This window comes from Hemitrygon akajei, chromosome 3 (assembly GCF_048418815.1).
Source record: "Hemitrygon akajei chromosome 3, sHemAka1.3, whole genome shotgun sequence".
Taxonomy (NCBI): Eukaryota; Metazoa; Chordata; class Chondrichthyes; order Myliobatiformes; family Dasyatidae; genus Hemitrygon; species Hemitrygon akajei.
In genome coordinates, this window is record NC_133126.1 from 86,565,918 (window position 1) to 86,577,942 (window position 12,025).

The following is a 12,025-nucleotide window of genomic DNA, read 5'->3' on the forward strand; positions in this document are numbered from 1 at the left end:
GTAGAACAACTTCCTCAATCCTATTCGCCAAGGCCTTCTGCCTCCTTCTAGCTCTGAAGTCCATTCTTCAGATTCTTCTTGGCTACCTTGTAACTCTCTAGAGGCCTTTCTGATCCTTGTTTCCTAAACATTAAGTAAGCTTCTTTCTTGCTTTTGACAAGATGTTCCACATCTCTTGTCAACCATGGTTCCTTCACCCTACCATCCTCTTCCTCCCTCAACTGGCCAACCTATTCAGAACCCCATGCAAGTGCTCCCCAAACAACCTCTACATTTCTGTTGTTTGTTTTTCTGAGGACATCAGTTCTCACTTTATCTTTCCAAGCTCCTGCCTAATAGCATCATAATTTGCTATCTCTCCCGTCCCCATTAAATACTTTCCAATGTTGTTTGTTTCTATCCCTCTCCAAGGCTGTGATAAAAGTCGTGGAGTTGTGGTCACCATCTGTGAAATGCTCACCCACTGAGAGATCTGACCCCTGACCTGCTTCATTGCCATTGGTAAGAAACTGAAGCACAGGGAGAACATGCAATATCTACACAGACAGTGCTATTGAACCTGTGTTACTGAAACTGTACTATTCGATGGAAGGTGCAACTGTCAAATTATTTCCTGAAGCTAGAATTAAGGCAGTCATATAATCGCACGTTTTATCTTCATCTTCCCATGCCCACGGGAATCATGTCTAAGTTAAAATTTGGACATCAAAGCTAAAATTTGTGATTATGACTGTATTAAATGTGGGGATAACTCAACTAAGTTAGTTGATTTATCCTTGAGTGGTTTTTCAGATCAGCTAGTGAGGTCTTTGCACCTGACAGATGCCATCAATGCTTGAGTTTTCACTGTCCAAAGCTGTGGTGGTGGTGTGGCTGTCAGGAGGCAGAGGGAGAGCTGAGACAGTTCCTTTTAATACATAAAAAGCCGTGTAGTTTCAGCAGAAAGCCAGCTGCTGGAGGAACGTTGTGGGTCAGGCAGCATCTGTGGAAGCAAAAGTATAGTTAACGTTTCAGGTCGTTGATTTTTGCTGCCAGTCCCAGCATTCTCCTTTGTCTCTTCGAGTTCCTGCTGCCTGGTTGTCATAGCCCAGTTCGTGTACTGGCCAATATTTCTGACCAGTTAGGTTGGCCAAGGATGGTGATATTCTGAAAGAAGTTCATAAGTTTATGAGATCCTCAGATTGAGTAGACAGCTGTTATCTTTATTCGAGGGTCAAAGTGTCATTAACGGGAGTAAATTCATGTAGGACCAGTTTTTTTAAAAATGGGAAATGGTGGGTTCCTGGAATGTGCCACCAGGAGTGGTGGTGGAGGTGGATATAATAAGGTTTCATGTTTAAGAGGGTCTTGGATAGGCACGTGAAACTGCAGAAGATGGGATATGGACCATGCATAGTCTGAAGAGTTTAGTTTAAGGTATCATCATCTAATTAGTTTGACACAGATGAATGGTAGGCTAAAGGGCCTACTCCTATGCTGTCCTTTTCTAATGTCTCTGATGATGACATCCTTGGGTCCGTTTCTCCTTCCGTGTTTATAGGGATATCAGAGACAGGACCTGACGGATTGAGCATTCCTGCAGGCAGAAGGAAGGCAGGAAGTGTGGTGCCTCCTCCCCGGATGTTGGGCGCTGTTGCTAAGAGCCAGGAGAAGACTATTCTCGGTTCTGAAGGAGTGTGGAGAGGGAAGGAGCTGACCAGTGAGACTGAGACTGGAGGTAGCCTCAGGAGTGAGCATAGGGAAGTTATCATCTCTCCTGAATTCAGGGCTATAAACAGATTGGTGACCTCAGGAGTGATGGGCAAGTATCATTCCCCACTTACGTATCATGATCCAGAATTCAGTTCATGCTGGAGCAATCCCATCAGCCCTATTCCCACTTCACTTATTTTCCTTACCCCTGCAGATGACTCCTGACCCACTCTCATCAAATCTCCATTTACTGGGGCTTTGTTTTGCATGATGAGAGATTTATGGCAGCCAGTTAGCCTTGTGCTCTACTTTGGGATGTGGGGGGAAACTGGATCTCCTGGGAAAAGCCACACAGTCCAAGGGAAAACTTGCAAAGCTCATGCAGGCAAGGCCTAAGGTCGAGATCGACCCTGGGTCTCTGGAGTTTGAGGTGGCATGCAAGCCTGCTTTGTGCGCTCTTCTACTTGGCACACTTGCTGGTGTAGCCATCCCTCAGTGCCACCCGCTTAGCATTTAATAGTCCTCCCCTCATGACTGATTGGTGTCAGATCACTCCTCACAACTGCCACCAACCAACCCCCCCTCACAGTCCCCTCTCCAACATATGCCATCACTCTCACTCCTCTGCTTCCTCCCCTCCCAGCTGAAGATGGGGTGGAGCGGGGGGGTGGGGGGGCGGTGGGTGGTTTGTGTGTGTGGTCAGAAGATCAGGGAGTGTTCTCCCTCTGGCCATTATGTATTTCAGGAGGCAGTGCTGGAATTCTTCAGGGAATGGGGCTGGAAAACTGTCTGAATTTAGCCTCAGTTTTCCACTGCAGCACGCAGCATGCTAATGTAGGCTGACAGGCAACAGCAGATGAGGTTCACTCGTGTGTGATGAAAGCCGTAAGTATGTTTATCTCGACTGCTCCAGTTTGTGTGTTAAAACTCCCACGGGCCCAGGCAGAATGCACGGCGGGTGGTGATGATGAAGACTCCCACACTCTGGCTCTTATTGGAAGAGCTTGCATGCATCTCCAAAGGTTTTAAATTTCTGAGCATGGGTGGGACTTTGAGATGTTTGAAGACAGTTCATGCTGTTTAACCAGGAGGCAGAGAGAATCAGGAAATATTTAGGCAAATATTCAGGTGATTAGCGAATAAACATCTGGGTGAAGGGGGCAGCGAAGAGTCACCAGGTGGAGGGGCCAGCGAGGAGTTCCTGGGGATAAAGGCCGGTGAGGAGTTCCTGGGGACTAGTGGTCACTAAGTGCAGGCTCTTCACTCTAGACAGCAAAGATACATAGATCAAGCTCCAAAACCTTTGGCCTCAATACCTCCTTATGCAATTGCATCCTTGATTTCCTCACTTGCAGAGACCCAAGTCCATTTGAATTGGCAACATCTCATCCACAATCTCCATCAGCACAGGTGTACAACAGGGCCGTGCGGTTAGCCCCCTGCTGCACTCACTTTACACTTACAACTGCGAGGCTAAGCATGACTCCAATGCCGTATTCAAGTTTGCTGATGACACCACTGCCGTAGGCCAAATCAAAGGTGGTGATGAATCAGCGTACTGGGGGAAATTGAAAATCAGATTGAGTGTCGCCATAACAACAACCTCTCATTCAATGTCAGCAAGACCAAGGAACTGACTATTGACTTCAGAAGGAGAAAACCAGAGGTCCATGAGCTAGGCCTCATCGGAGGGTCAGAGGTGGGGAGGGTCAGCCACTTTAAATTCCTCAGTGTTATCATTTCAAAGGACCTGTCCTGGGCCCAGCACATGAGTGCAATTACAAAGAAAGCATGGCGGCACCTCTCCTTCCTTAGGAGTCTGCACTGATTCAGCATGGCTTCTAAAACTTTGACAAACATACATAGATGTGTAGTGGAGAATATATTGACTGGCTGCATCACAGCCTAGTATGGAAACACCAATGCCCCTGAACAGAAAATCCTACAGAAAGTAGTGAATATGGCCCAGTCCATCAGAAATAAAGCCCTCTCCACCACTGAGCACATCAACATGAAGCATTGTCGCAGGAAAACAGCATCCATCATGGGGGGCCCCCACGGCCCAGGTCATGCCCTCTTCTTGCTGCTGCCTTCAGGGAGAAGCTACAGGAGCCACAGAACTCATACCACCAGGCTCAGGAACAGTTATAACCCTCAACTATTTGGTTCTTGAGCCAAATGAGATAACTTCGCTTGCCCCATCTCTGAAATGGTCCCACAACCTATAAACTCACTTTCATGAACTCTTGTATGGAGGGGCCACTGCACAGGATATGGAAAAAGCTGCAGAAAGTTGTAAATTCAGCCAGCTCCGTCATGGACACTAGCCTCCCCAGCATCGAGGACACCTTCAAAATGTGATGCCTCAGGAAGGTGGCATCCATCATTAAGGACCTCCATCACCCAGGACATGCCTGGAGCATCAGAGGGATCTTGGGGTTCGAGTCCATAGGACACTCAAGGCTGCTGCGCAGGTTGACTCTGTTGTTTAAAAAAAGCATACAGTGCATTGGCCTTCATCAATAGTGGGATTGAGTTTAGGAGCCGAAAGGTAATGTTACAGCTATAGAGGACCCTGGTCAGACCTCACTTGGAGTTCTGTGTTCAGTTTTGGTTGCCTCACTAGAGGAAGGACATGGAAACCATAGAAAGGGTGTAGAGGAGATGTCAGGGGTGAGTTTTTGACATAGAGGGTGGTGAGTGTGTGGAATGGGGGGGGGCGACAGTGGTGGAGGCGGAAATGATAGGGTCTTTAAAGAGACTCAGGGATAGATACATGTGCTTAGAAAAATAGAGGGCTATGGGTAACCCTAGGTAATTTCTAAGGTAGGGACATGTTCAGCACAGCTTTGTAGGCCGAAGGGCCTGTATTGTGCTGTAGGTTTTCTATATTTCTTCATCTCGGGTTCTCGGTATTTATTGATTATTTGTTTGTTTATTGTTATTATTTCTTGTTATACTTGCACAGTTTGTTGTCTTTTTCACACTGATTCTGTTATGGTTATTGGACTTATTGAGCAAGAAAATGAATCTCAGGGTTGTATATGGTGACATTTTATGTACTTTGATAATAAATTTACTTTGAACTTTGAATTTGAGTCCCAGGGATGTGGGTCAGCGAAGAGTCACGGAGTGTAGGGGCAAGTGTGGAGTCACTGCGTGCAGAGACCAGTGAGGAGTCGCTGGGGATAGGCGGTGGTGAGGTGGCAGCATATCTGTCCCGAGGATGGGACACTGTAGCAGTTCTTAAAACCAGACAGAATGGAGGTTGGTTGGATGTAAGTTAAAGATGTAGAGTTTTTATTAAGGTTACGTGGACATAGAGCCACAGAGAAGTACAGCACAAAAACAGGCCCTTTGACCCATGCCAAAAAATATAGAACATACTGACATTGCCCTGTATTTCCAAGACAGAAGCACCACTTCTTTCCCATTGTTTCTGTTTATCTCAAATAAAGTTGCTCCTGTTGCACAGTGCTGGCAGTCAACTCTCCCAGCCTCGTTCACAGCCCAACCTCAAACATGCAAATTAAATCGTAAGAAAAACTTAAATGTACTGGAAATCTGAAATCGGAAGCTGGAAAAGTTGCAACTGCTCAGCCGGTCGGGCAGTGTCCGTGGAGGGAGAAACAGTTAATGTGTTCAGAATCAGGATCGGGTTGATCATCACTGGGACATGTTGAGAAATTTGTGGTTTTGTGGCAGGAGTACAGCATAAATTCTATAAGCTACAAAAATATGTAGTGGAAAAGATGAATAGTGAGGCAGGGGTCAGAAATCTGATGGTGGAGAGGAGGAAGCTTTTCTGAAAATGTTGAGCATATATCTTCCGTTTCCTGCACCTCCTCCCTGTGGTAGTAACACAAAGAGGGCAGAGAGTTATAAAGCACTAGAGCACAGAAGCAGGCCCTCTGACGCATTTATTCCATGCTAACCTGATCCCTGTCCAGTCCCATCTATCCATCCAGGACACTTCAGAACTGAATATGTAACGTGTATTTTAACAAAAGCAATCGGTGACAAATGCCATCTCTGTTCCTGACATCCGTATACAGGCATTGGTAGGAAAAGTTGACAAAAACAAATCAGCCAGGGATTGCTCCTGAGTGATGCTCACCATGTTTCTACTGTCGTTCTGAAGCAGAAGGAACCGAATCAGTAGTAAATGGTGTTAAAGATCCTGTATACAGGGCCAGTGAGGGCATCAGTGCAGGGACCAACATGTCAGAGAGAACAAGGGATGATTGGTGGTGTGGTGAGATGGTTTGAGGGCGAAATTCCTAAATAAAGATTGAGGGTGTTAGTGCAAGGACTGATGGGTCAGGTCAGAGGAAGAGATGGGGGGGGGGGGGAGAGAGAGCGAAGAGGAGCATCCATCGTGGTCTCTAGCCTTCACTACCATTGTGAGCATCTTTAAACTGCCTCAAGAAGGCAGCATCCAACATGAAGGATCGGCACCGTCCTGTTCTCGTAACAATCATCAGGGAGGAGTCCACAAGCCTGAAGACACACACTGCATGTTTTAGGAACGGCTTCTTCCCCTCCATCATCAGATTTTTGAATGGTAGATGATCACTCCCTCTTTATTTTCCTCTCTCTTCACACTTTATTTATTTATTCTTATTGGAGTTTGTTGTAATTGCTATGCTTTGCCCTGTGCTGCTGCACAGCAGCAAATTTCATGACCTATGTCAGAGATAGTAAAGCTGATTCAAATTCGAGAGGGAGAGAGTGGAGTGAACGAGGGAGGGGGAAGAGACAGGAGAGGGCAGAGAATGAAAAAGGAGCGGGAAATGGAGGAGTGAGAGTGGAAGGAAAGAAAGGCATGTGGGAGCGATGGAGTACAGGGAGCTACAGGGTCAGTGCAGAGAGAAAGGGAGGATCCACAGGGAGCAAAGCTGTAGCAGTCACATTTAAAATTCAGATTAAAACAAGACAGCAGGGATAGCAGGTTAGGAGACATTGGGTGTAAAGTGCACGCACAGAGGGCGCTTCAGCACTGTTTTGATGGAAAAAAGTTAACAGCTCCATTGCAGGGGAGTGTCAGAAGGAGCTTGGAGATGTGTGAATCGTTCACATCCTACGCGCAACAGTTGTGAAAATACTGGCTCTACCGTTCTTCAGCTGGAAGGTGCTGCTGAGAATGCAGTGAGAAATATCATCACACACAACGTTCTGCAGAAAGCCCAAGATGCCCTGTTTGAAAAGGCGGAAGAGCACTTTAACCAATGCATTGTTGAAGCTTTTTCCCCTATCCACCTGATAAAAAGCTGAAGACGTCTGAACTGAAAGCCCTGCACAGAATTGAATTGCTCATAATTTCAAGACTTATCTCCATTTGGTTCCCATCAAGACTTCCAGAGAATCGGAGAAGCAAAAGGCCCTTACTCGCTAGAGGACATGACTAATGGTGCTCTCTAATCACTCCTACCATCGGTGAGGGGGTACGGCAGCAGCCCAAAGATCTACACTCAATGATTCAGAAGCTTCTTCATTTCTGCTATCAGTTTTCTGAACAGTCCATGAACACTAACTCATTATTTCATTTTATTGCGATATTTATTTATTTATTCTGTAATTTGTAGTAATTTCATGTCTTTACACTGTACCGCTGCTGCAAAACAAAAAGTTCCTTGGCAACACACACAAAATGGTGGAGGAACTCTGCAGGTCGGGCAGTATCTATGGAGAGGAATAAACAGTTGTTATTTTGGGCCCAGCCCCTTCATCAGGATTGGAAAGGAAGGAGGCAGAAGTCAGAATATGAAGGTCGGGGGAGGGGGAGGAGTACAAGCTGGAAGGTGGCAGTGTAAACTCAAGTGAGGCCGAAGTTGGATGGGGGGGTGGGGAGGGCTATTGAATTAAGCTGGAATGTGATAGGTGGAAGAGATAGAATGGCTGAAGGAGGAAGAATCTGATAGGAGAAGAGAGTGGACCATGGGAAAAAAGTGAATGAGGAGGGGCAGCTCAGCCTGGTGATGGGCAGGTAAGGAGAAGTGAAGTGGTGAGAGGGGAGCCCGAATGGGGAATGAAAAAGCGAGAAAGGTGAGGGGGTTAGAAATTAATAGACATTAGAGAAATTAATCGTAATGCCATCAGGAAGCTACCCAGATGAAATATGAGTGGCCCAAACATGACAGTAGAAGATGATATATTAGAAAGGGACGTTGAATTGAAATGGGTAGCCACTGGGAAATCATGCCTTTTGTGGTAAATTCCTTGTCATAAAAAACACCGATAATAGACATCATTCTGATGGTGACGTATCCCAGCTGGAAGTCTACATTCTGTCAGCCGGCATCAGGGAACAGTTCTCCTTGAAATAACCAGATGACAAGGTGATCCAGGCTTCCATCCAAGACTGGAGGTTGGAGACCAAGTGAAGATGCTGAGTGAGTGACCAGGGTACTGACCGAGATTGAAAGCTTCCAACTCCACTGCTGAATTAAAGTTATTGGCGGAGGTTGGAGTGACTGAAGAGGCGGCAAGAATCAAACGGCTCGGACTTTGGGAAGATGCAGGTTTGGCAGTAGGGAGCAGCGGAGGGAAAAGACGTGTCTGCGTCTACAAACCAATCTCCAAACTCTCAAGAACTGGCCTTCCATAGATGAAAGGGCTGACAATGTGCGTTCATTAGGCTGCTTGACTGCCACAATGCACCTCACCTTAGGTGTTAGTGTAAGTGTTCACTCTAAAACCAGTGTAGCTGTACATGTTAATTAATATGCCCCTGAACACCCCTCCCCCCCCAAAGACAATAATGTTTTTTTAGCCAAGATGGTGGTTCTTGCCGTTTTCATGATTTGTTTTTCTGCGTGTGGGGGGGGGGGGGGGTGGACGCGTTAATGTTCATGTTGCCGTTTGGCGAGATTTGCTAGGCTTTTTTGCCTGAGTGTTTTGCAGTTTGATGTTCTTGTCATTTGCACGATTTGTTCTTCTGCATGTGGGGGGGGGGGGGGGCTAATGTTCTTGCTGTTTGTACATTTTTTTTGCTGGAGATTGATGATTATGCTGCTGTTTTTTATTGTGCGGGGAGGGGGTGAGTTTGATGTTTTCTTTGTTTCGTGGCTATCTGGAGAAGACAAATCTCAGAGTTGTATTCTGCATATATACTTTGATAATAAATGAACCTTTGGACCATTGTTGAGCAGCAGAGAGAAGAACACCAGTTAGTTTGCCACAGAAAAACACATTTCATTGTCTCTGGCAACTCCTGTTTGTGAAAGGACTTGGGTGTAAGAAAGCTCCCTTCCACGTGGGGCATGGATACAACCACAAAACAGAGCCAGTTAGAGTGGCAGTCACCCTAAACCTCCCTCCCCTGCCCCCCTCACAGTGAAACCTCTCCATCCTTCTGCCAACGGGGGGTATTTGGCAAACCAATGATGGGGGAACAAGTGGATTTGGTATGAGTCAAAAGAAAATGAATGAGCAAGATTTTATCCTTAAAAATAATCATGGGGGAGGATGCTTGGCGGGCTGAAGGTGGGGGTGTCAGTGCAACTTATCTGCTGTGGATGACTGTGCACACCAAGACTGTACAGTACAAACACGCAATGAGTAAATCTAGATTTAATGTAAATGAGTAATAATGCCCCATGGTCTTCCTGGATACTGCCAGCCCCTCCCTATACTAGCACCACTGGTCAAACGTTGACCCTTCTAAGGCAGTGCTCTGTCTGAGCTGGGTGGAATGGGAGCTCAGATTCACGAGGATTCTTTGTCCCTTAGCCCACTGACACTTTGTCCCCAGCACTGTCCCTTCCAACTTGGCACTGTGCTCTGGGCACGTAGATGGACCACCGTCTCCGCGAGCAAGCTGAGCCCTCGACTACTGAATGAAAGCCCACATCCTCTGACTGTGGGATGGCAGCCATTGTTTTCTCCCCACCACACGGCCACTTAAGGAATTTAAAAAGTATGAATATTGAAAGGAAGGCCAAAAAAAAGCCATGAAGATTGCCCTTTCTATGTCCTTGGGTTTTCACTCGGTGTGCGATCGACTTTCTGAGGAGTGGTCTCTGTTTTAGGAAGAGCACCAACTGTTTTGTGCACAGCAATGTCTCCCAAGCAGGAATGATATGTGACCCACACAGTATTTTTGTTAATTTGATCAGTGTTCTGCATTGGTATTGGTGATAGTATTGGTGTATATCCTGAGATACAGTGAAAACTTCTGTTTTGCCTGCCACTGTAGACCACGCTGATGGAACTCAGCAGGTCAGGCAGCTTCTATGGAGGGGGATAAATAGTTGATGTTTTGGCTGAAACCCTTCAACAGGATTACAAGTACATTGAGATAGTAGATAGAAAACAGAGTGCAGAATGTAGTGTTTTGTCGTTTCAGAGGGAGTGGGTGGAGGTAGACAAATAACGTGTAAGGGCAACAGTGAGGTAGATTGGGAGGTCAAGAGTCCATCTTTGTCTTCTAGTATGGGAGAGACCCATTCAACAACAGCAGAATAGAAGCTGTCCTTCAGTCGGGAGGTTCATGGTTTCAGGCTCTTTCATCTTCTGCCTGATGGGAGAGGGGAGAAGGGAAAAAATGACTGGCCTGGAAGTACTTGATTATGCTGGCTACTTTCTAGAGGTAGCAGGAAATGTAGACGGAGTTAATTGGGGGGAGGGTGACCCTGAGCTCAGTACATTTTGGTTCAGTGCAGTGGAGTGGAAGGTAAGCTCCAATTCTCGGACCATAAGATATAGAAACAGAACTAGGCCATTCAGCCCACCGAGTTTGCTCCACCATTTCATCATGGCTGTTCCCAGATCCCATTCAACCCCATACATTTGCCCTCCCACCATATCCCTTGATGCCCTGACCAATCAGGAGTCTATCAGCTTCCACTTTAAATGTACCCATGGACTTGGCCTGCACTGCAGTCTGCGGCAGAGCATTCCACCAATTCACTACTCTTCGGCTAAAAAAATTACTCCTTACTTCTAAAATGTTGCCCCTCAGTTTTGGGGCTGTGCCCTCTAGTACTGGATACCCACATCAGAGAGAACATCCTCTCTACATCCACCTTATCTAGTCCTTCCGACATTCGGTACGTTTCAATGAGATCCCCCCACATTCTTTTGAATTCCAGTGAGTACAATACGAAGGCTGCCAAATGCTCCTCATATGTTAACCCTTTGTTCCCAGACATTGACCTGCATCACACAGACATGGGAGCGTGGGACATACTGACCTATAATGAAGAAGTCACCATCCAGAAGCATGTAGGCTTCAGGCCAGTGTTTCTGGTCTCCTTCCTGTTGAGTTCTCAGTTCTTGAATGAAAGCTTCTGGAGCCCAGAGCACAGCAGTTGCTGCGGATGTTTGAGATAGCTGTGGTGATAGGTGGCGTCGTAGGCAATGAAGATGGTGGCCAAGAACCACAGCACAACCTTGATCAGCTGGGTAAAGGGGCCGAGGATCAGCGAATGGAGATTATCATTTTGGGAAGATGAATGAGACTAGGATTTTCACAGTGAATGGTAGGGCCCTGGGGAATATTGTAGAGCAGAAGGACCAGGAATAAAAGTGCATGGTTCCCTGAAAGTGGAATCACAGGTAAGACTAGGTGGTGCAGAAGACATTTAGCATGATGGCCTCCATCATTCAGGCGACTGAGTATAGGAGTAGGGGCGTTATGTTGCAGTTGCACAAGATGCCGGAGAGGCCATATTTGGAGTACTGTATATAGTTTTGATCCCCCTATTATAGGAAAGATTCTATTAAGCTGGAAAGAATGCATGAAAGATTTATGAGTGTGTTGCCAGGATTCGAGGGACTGAGTTATAGAGAGAGCTTGACCAAGCTAGGACTTGGAGCACAGGGGAGTGAGGAGTGATCTTCCAGAGGTGTACAAAATCATGAGGTGCACAGGCTGAATGCACACCATCTCTTTCCAGGGTTGGGGAAAGCAAGAGCTAGAGGGCATAGCTTTAGGGTGAAAGGGAGAAGATATAGTAAGAAGCAGAGCTGCTACACTGTCAAATGGGACAATCTCCCTGACTCTTCACGTGGCCTTGGACCACCTGGACAATACTAGTACGTATGTAAGCAAGCTGTTTATTGACTCCAGATTAGTGTTTCACACAATCATTCCTCCAGTTCTGATTAAAAAAATTCCAAAATTTGTACTTTTGTACTTCCCTTTGCAATTGGATCCTCAACGTCCTTACTGGAAGACCACAGTCTGTGTGGATCAGAACTAGCGTCAATTGCTGACAATCAACACTGGTGTACTTCAGGGATGTGTGCTTAGCCCGCTGCTTTACTCTCTCTACACCCGTGACTGCATGGCTAGGCACAGCTCAAAGCCATCTATAAATCTGCTATCATT